The following is a 7,507-nucleotide window of genomic DNA, read 5'->3' as shown; positions in this document are numbered from 1 at the left end:
TTATTGTGAGCGGCGGGGGTCGGGTGGGGGGATCAGTCCTTTTTGGCCACTGCCTTTCTTGCAGCAGCCAGCACCTTGCTCAGCTCCTCCTGCTTCCTCTTGCCCACCCTCTTCTAGGTCAAACTTGAGCGTGAGCTTGTCCTTGGACACCTTGAGCAGCTCCAAGGCGTGGAGCTCATAGGGCGTGAAGCTGCACACCTCCTGGATCCTGTCCCCCATGAAATTTGTGTGCTTTGTGAGGCGCCCACACCACCAGCTGTGCCTCGGCTTGCTCATGTTCTTCGTCACCTTCTGGCACTTGTTGAGGTAGCACAGGGCCATGGCTGTTCCTTTCCGATGGTAACTGCGACAGGAAGATTTGTAACTATTTAGTAAACTACTCATTCCAATAGAACATGAGTGTGCTTGTGTTGCTCCAGACCTTATCCTCTCCTCTAGAAGTGAAGTGATTCCCTCAACTGGAGGGGGAACAGTGAGCCAAGAAGTTTTCAAAAGTAGATTTCACAATATATTTCTCCAGAAAACCTGAGCTGGAGAGATTGATACCATGGCAGGATGATGACCTAGTTGCAGTGAAGATTAACATGTAGGCACTTTTGACTAAGGATAGTATTCTCAATGTGAACATGACATTGTGTATAAGTTTCTTAATGCCATTCATTCTTGATTTGGAGTAGAATCAGGTCCAGGCTTGACAACTTAATCCATGGGAAGATAAAGAAAACACTTTATTTCGTCCTTATCTCACTCTGATCTTTATATCTATGAATATGTCTGAGCTTTGAGAAATTATTCTAAATATGTCTATATGGTAACTTATATATCCCAATATTTATACAGTAAAAATAATTTTAGTTCCATTTTACTGATTGACTGAATTGCAAATACATAAAAGTGACTTGTCAATATTTACATACACTAGCTTCACTCTAGAAATCACCTCGATTTATTAATTTGTATATTTTATATCCTGACCAAAATTTCCCCTCCCTTCTCTCCTGTAGTGAGCCGGACAGGATCGCCATTACAAGATGGCGCCGACATCCTGTCTTGTTGGAAATAAACAACTCCATATTTGGCTATGCCTCTAGGAGCTGCGTGTCCCCCGCTTCCCGCATGAGCGGTGGATAAGGGTCCTTGGGCCTATCCTGATGCAGTCTGGTGTCAGCTGATGGTGGCAGCCAATCACAGGGAGACACATGTGCCAATTCCCTATATAAACAGCTGCCTTAGTGCTCTCAGGCCCCCCTCTCGCTTCATGCTCCTTCAACCAAGGGCACTCCAATTAAAGCGTGATCTGAGAAGAATCCTCATGTGGTGGTTGTTCATTCTCGCTGGTTGAGAAGTCCGCCGCAGCTGGTGCCAAAAACCTGGGATCTTCAGTTGCCAGGTGAGGGGGCCGAAGAGGCTTCAGAACTCAACACGTGGAGTGGTGACGTCGGTAAGTCTTTCCATGTATGCTGATTGCAGTCAGTGGGTGCACCAAATAATCCTCAAGGTAAAAATTGGGGATCCGCAACAAAAGCGGGTTTTCTGCTCTTGCCAGTAGAAGGGAAAGTGGAGGTAATAGAGCTGCGACCAAAGCAGATGGTTTAAAGTATAGCCACGACCAAAATGGAAGGTTTAAAATGAAACTAAAAGGAAGAATGGGATTTTAGAATGGGCGCTTCAACATCACATCTGATTTTTCTAGCTCTTAATGAGCTGTTATGGAGCACTTTGGAGAGGTTTTTGGCTGAAGGTGACACAGTTGCACCTTGGTTTGCCGTCTCTGGCAATCTTAATGTGTCAACCTGTGATAGGCTTGGTAGAGATCTGGATTTTGCCTCTGAACAAAGTATGCTAAGAAAGGGAATTATACTCTTTTGGTTTGAGTTACCGAGGCCTCCGGACTTTGTAGTGGACTGTGAGCAACTGCAGCTCCAAGATGCAAAGCTACAAACACAGGACCTGCCTTGAGGACCTACAAGGCTAGAACGTTAGGCCACTCCCAGCGTGGGCCTCAGGGCATAGAAGCACAGCACAACTGTGGTAAGGCTCACCAGCCTGAACGGTCGGGCCCAGCTGCTCTGCTCAGCCATGCCTCCAAGCAAGGCTGAGCACAGGTTCTTGTGGTTAAACAACTTTGTATTTAGGCCCAAAAGGGGTATTGCTAAGTTTTGAGGTAGATATTTGCCTAATTTTAAAAAATAGACATAATGGGGGTCCCTTAGTGCTGGGGAGACTCTCGCTCAGGTCTCAGGATGGTGCCCCCCCATGGCTTGCCAAAGGCCGTCCTTGCTGAGGTTGCACGCACATGGCTTTGGTTGGCGGGGGAGGAGGGGGGAAGAGTTCGACTCCGAGTGACCGGGAGAAAGAATTTTTGATAAAAGGGGCCACAACCCAGTTGTCCAGAAGGGTACAAAAATCCAATGGTGATGGCAGGAGGATAACTCCCTGCCTCTCAGGACCACTCCCCAGGTCGTAATCCGCTAGTTCCTAAAACAGTACAATGATAATCTCAATGGGGAGGATCCCTGTTTATCGGGATTGTTATCAGGATTGCAGTCTGGTTTTGTCTTCAGCTAGTTCCTGGTGCAGGGTCGCTGAACAGGCTGGCCCTAGATTTTTGGTTCTTCTCTTCCTGCTGGGAGAGTCTGGATTTGTTCAGGTTTTTCAATGGATTAATTTTTAATAACTAATTTCCTGAGTTCTTCATATTTTTTGGGGGGGGGATTTCTTGAGACAGGTTCCGTAGCTTTTGGTTTCTGTCCTGGAACTAGCTCTTATAGACCAGGCTGGCCTCGAACTCACAGAGATCTGCCTGCCTCTGCCTCCCGAGTGCTGGGATTAAAGGTGTGCACCACCACCGCCCGGCTTCATATATTTTTGAAATGGGTAAAAAATGGTTTGACAAAATATTAACTATGATCAATGCTTCTTATACTAAACAATAGATTCATTGATAATTTTAAGATTGATTCCTGGACAATTGTGTTTGCTCAATTCAAAGGCCAAAAACAATAATCTTTTCCCAGATGATCATTGCTACAATTCACACAACTGTATTTTGCTAATGTTATAACAAAAAATCCCTTAAAGGATTTTATGCTAAATTTTACAAATGGCTCTTCCAATGGAAGAACTGCATATATGGCTAATAAAAAAAAAGATTGTGGAGCATAACAAGGCTCCTTCAAAGCAACTCATAAAAGTTACAAGCAGATCCTGATAACAAATGGATCTGGCGTGATAACACCAAGCTAACCTTTGCTAAGACAAGGTGGAAAAACCCTTGCAATGCATTATGAAAAAACCCAACCTATATATATTTGGGGTCTAGGATATGTTTATGCTTTTTTCACAGAAAGAAAATAAAAGCTGGATCTGATGTCGAGGCTGCAGATGCCCACAGAGGAGTTCCAGAGGCGATTGGAGAGAGGTCCTTGGTCCGGTCTTCCCTGCCCCCAAGGAGAGGAGTGCCTGATAACAGAACCTGCTATGCCACTCTGCAGGGTGTCAATTCTGCCTCGAGAGTCCAGGGAGACCAGGCTGAGATAAGTGCCAGGATATGCTTCAGATAGCTGACTCCAGCTCACCTCACCCAGAAATCTCACCTGCCCTAAGGCACAAATGCTGAGCTGTTTCTGATGCAGACTGAACAACTGTTTTAATCTTTGGGACACAGAACTCACATTAATTAAAATATTAACCCCTCTTCACTTAAGAAGGGGAAAGATTGGGGTTCCTGTTACTGTTGCTCAGAGACTGAAACTGATGGTATTTAATAACAACAATGCATGTCATTGTGCTCTTACTGCAATTGATCTAATGATATTTGTAACTGCTTATAGATGTTGGAAAAGGTTTGACACACGCTGTAAAATGGGTTTAATGCATATACTAAGAATTTTAGATTTTGATCCCTTTTACACTGCCCTAACTGTTGGCAGGCAGCACACGTAATTTTATGTGGAATAGGCATTTAGGAAGGAGGATACCTAAGGCCAGACTAAAAGGTGAATACTGGGTTTGGAAAATGCCCTTTCTTCTTGTCTGGAAATGGAGTTATTGGTGCCCAAAATTATATTATTAGGAGCTACTCACAGTATTTTCATTAATGATAGATGCAGGGGCCCAATGACAGGAGTTAGTGTGGAGTCCTCGCCTGAACAGCACATCCTATAGAGGCTGGCTCAACATGGCATGGTGTCAGGATGAGAATCACCCTCCACATGGCCTAAGACAGGGTACCCTATGGTTAAAGACCTGTTTACTTTAGGTCTTGCTAGATACCTTTTATTTGAGGAGCTCCAAGGATGGGTGACTTGTGGCAGGACATCTCCCAACCTAAGGCAGGATACTGGGAATCCTAGGTCAGGTAAGGGGAAAAAAAGACCTGGTCCCCACTCGACCTAAGAATCATAAGGCACCCCTCTGTTCCCAGGAGAGGTAAATTGCTTCACCATTCGAGAGGAGGGTCTCTCCTTGTCCCAGTCCCTTCTCCTTTAGATCTGACACCATGGTTGGACTCTGACCTGATGCTCTCCACTTAATAGCTGCCTGTCTTTATAAAAGAAAGGGGGAACTGTAGCGAGCCGGACAGGATCACCATTACAAGATGGCGCCGACATCCTGTCTTGTTGGAAATAAACAACTCCTTATTTGGCTATGCCTCTGGGAGCTGCGTGTCCCCCGCTTCCTGCATGAGTGGTGGATAAGGGTCCTTGGGCCTATCCCGATGCAATCTGGTGTCAGCTGATGGTGGCAGCCAATCACAGGGCGACCCATGTGCCAATTCCCTATATAAGCAGCTGCCTTAGTGCTCTCGGGGGCCCCCCTCTCGCTTCATGCTCCTTCAACCAAGGGCACTCCAATTAAAGCGTGATCTGAGAAGAATCCTCATGTGGTGGTTGTTCTTTCTCGCTGGTCGAGAAGTCCGCTGCACTCTTTTCCCTTCCCCCATCCAGTCCTTCATTTCTATTCAGAAAAGGACACACCTCCCATGGATATAAACAAAACACAGCATATCAGTTCCAGTAAGACTAACCACATCTCCTTGTATTAAGGCTGGACAAGGCAGCCCAGTATGAGGAATAGGGTTCCAAAAGCCAACAAAAGAGTCAGAGACAGCCCCTGCTCCTACTGTTAGGAGTCCCATGAGAAGACCAAACTACACAACTGTCATACACATGTTAAAAGCCTAGGTCAGGTACATGTAGGCTCCCTGGTTTTTGCTTCAGTCTCTGTTATCCCCTATGTGGTACTATGAATGCAATTGGCCCCCATGATAAGTAGGCTACATCCTAGAGATACAATGATGGTTCATCATATGAAAATCTGTCAATGTATTCCACCATATAAATAAGCTAAAAGAAAAAAAAGACAGCCCCTTTGGAAATCAGTATGGCAGTTTCTCAAAAAACTGGGAATCAATCTACCTTAAGCCACAACAATATCACTCTTGGGCATTTATCCAAAAGATACTCAATCATACCACAAAGACATTTGTTCAGTTATGTTCATAACAGCATTACTTGTAATAGCCAGAATCTGGACACACCTTAGATGTCCTTTAACCAAAGAATGAATAACGAAATGTGGCACATTAACACAGTGGAGTACTACTCAGTGGTAGAAAAAACAATGACATCTTGAAAGTTGCAGGCAAATGGATGGAACTAGGAAAAAAACATCTTAAATAAAGTAACCCAGACCCAGAAAGACAAATATGGTATGTATTTACTCATAAGTGGATATTAGATGTAAAGCAAAATATAACCAAGCTACAATCCACAATCCCAGAGAAGCTAGGTAAAAAGAAGAACCCTATGAGGGACACATTTAGAGGACCCCAGGAAGGAAAATATTTAAAATCTTCTGAATAAACTGGGAGGGGGGAGAAGGGAGTGGATGGGAGATGGGAACTGGAGCTATCAAGAAGACCGATTTAGGGAAGGGACAGAAGGGGAGAGCAATGAAAGAGATATTTTGATAGAGGGAGCTATTATGGGTTAGGGAGAAATCTCAGGATTCCATGAGGATGACCCCAGCAAGACTCCTAGTGGAGAGGGTTTCTAAAAGAGCCTTCTTTAACATATTAGTGACTACCCTAATTGTCATCATAGAACCTATGTTCAGTAACTGGTGGAAGCAGATGCAGTGATCCACAGCCAAACACTGGGCTGAGATTCTGAATTCATTTGAAGAGAGGGAGGAGGGATTATATGAGCAAGGGGTAGGGGTCAAGATTATGCTGGGGAAAAACCACAGAGATAGCTGACTTGAGCTAATGGGAGCTCACTGACTATTGACCGACAGCTGGGGAACCTGCATGGAACTGAAGTAGTCCTTTTGAATGTGGGTGACAGTTCTTTGGCTTGATCTGTTGGGGGGCACCCAAACAGGGGCACAAGGATCTTTCCCTGGTGCATATACTGGCCTTTTGGAACCCATTCCCTATGGTGGTAATCTTGCTCAGTCTTGCCCCCAAAAGAGGGCAGAAGGGCTTGGTCCTGCCTCAACTTGGCATATCAGAGCTTGTTGACTCCCTAAGGAAGGCCCTACTCCCTCTCAGGAGTGGATAGGGGATAAGAAGGTGGGGAGATGTGGATGTGGGAAGAGAGGGACGGAGAACTGGGGTTGGTATGTAAATTGAAAAGTTTTTTTTTTTAATTTAAAAAAAGGAAAAAAAATATAGGGGGTGTTGACCTCAGGGCAAGATTCCATCCAGATAAGCTCCAACTTGTGAAAAGGAACTAAACAGAAGCTTAGAACTGGGTGTGGAAGGGTACACCTTTAATTCTAGCACAGGGAGTGCAGAGCTTGTGGATCTCAGAGGTTGAGGTCAGCCCTGTCTACAGAGCAAGTTTTAGGATAACTGAGTTTAGGCAGTGAAGGACAGAAAAATTGGTGAAGATGTAATTGAATGAGGGGGGCCTGGTCCAGCCCCAGTAAGCAGCAGAACTTGGCAGCTTCAGTCATGTGGTTCTGGAGTTAGAGTTATGGATAGAAGAAACGGGTTATGGAACTTGCCTCCATACTAAAGAAAGTCACTGAGGCCAGGCCTGTGTCAGGGGTATCTCTGAATGGAGGCCTAGTAGAGAGGCCCCTTTTTTCATAGAACATCAGTTTAGGTGAAAAGCTTGTGTGTAGTAATATGAGCGGCGGGGCTGCGTCCCCAGCACCCAAGCTGCCTGGCTAGCTTATGCCCCGAAATAACAACACACAAATTGTATTCATTTAAACACTGCTTTGCCCATTAGCTCTAGCCCTTACTGGCTAATTCTGATATCCTGATCAACCCATCTCTAATTATCTGTGTAACACCAGTCTTACTGGGAAAGATTCAGCATGTCTGACCTGGCAGCTTGCTTCATTGCGTGCATCTGCCTGGGAGAGGGGAGCATGGCCTCTCTGCTCCAGAGAGCAGTGCTGTCGAATCTGAGCTCACTTCCTCTTCCTCCCAGCATTCTGTTCTGTTTACTCCTCCCACCTATGTTTTAACCTATGAGGCCAAGCAGTTTCT

At 45.2% G+C, this 7,507-nt stretch overlaps 1 pseudogene; it reads right to left on the bottom strand.

Moving 5' to 3' along the window:
• On the bottom strand, positions 1-678 carry LOC113458288 (annotated as a pseudogene).
• Positions 679-7,507: the final 6,829 nt, after the last annotated feature.

This window comes from Microtus ochrogaster, unplaced genomic scaffold, assembly GCF_000317375.1.
Source record: "Microtus ochrogaster isolate Prairie Vole_2 unplaced genomic scaffold, MicOch1.0 UNK14, whole genome shotgun sequence".
In the NCBI taxonomy this organism is placed as follows: Eukaryota; Metazoa; Chordata; class Mammalia; order Rodentia; family Cricetidae; genus Microtus; species Microtus ochrogaster.
The sequence above is the reverse complement of the archived record's forward strand: the minus strand, read 5'-3'. Positions and strand labels throughout refer to the sequence as shown.